This window comes from Chaetura pelagica, unplaced genomic scaffold, assembly GCF_000747805.2.
Source record: "Chaetura pelagica isolate M959 unplaced genomic scaffold, ChaPel_1.0 scaffold1697, whole genome shotgun sequence".
NCBI lineage: Eukaryota > Metazoa > Chordata > Aves > Apodiformes > Apodidae > Chaetura > Chaetura pelagica.
This window is the reverse complement of record NW_009953824.1, coordinates 7477-7731: the sequence shown is the minus strand read 5'-3', so window position 1 is coordinate 7731 and position 255 is coordinate 7477.

The window sequence follows — 255 nt, the reverse complement described above, 5'->3', positions numbered from 1 at the left end:
CTCTAATTTATTGAACTATTCATGGAAAAAAAACACCCCAAAAAAGGGGGGAAAAAAACCCCCAAAACAAAGACACGAGCGGCGACGAGAAGGTCCCCGAGGTGACACGGAGAAGGTGGGGACAACTGGTGACAAACAGCAGCAGGTCCAGGGACATCACCAGGAAGTGGAGACGTAAATCACAGCTTGGGGTGGGGGGGGGGGGGGTTCCCCCCCTTGTTCACAAACCCCCCCCCCCCACAAAGGTCCCCCCCG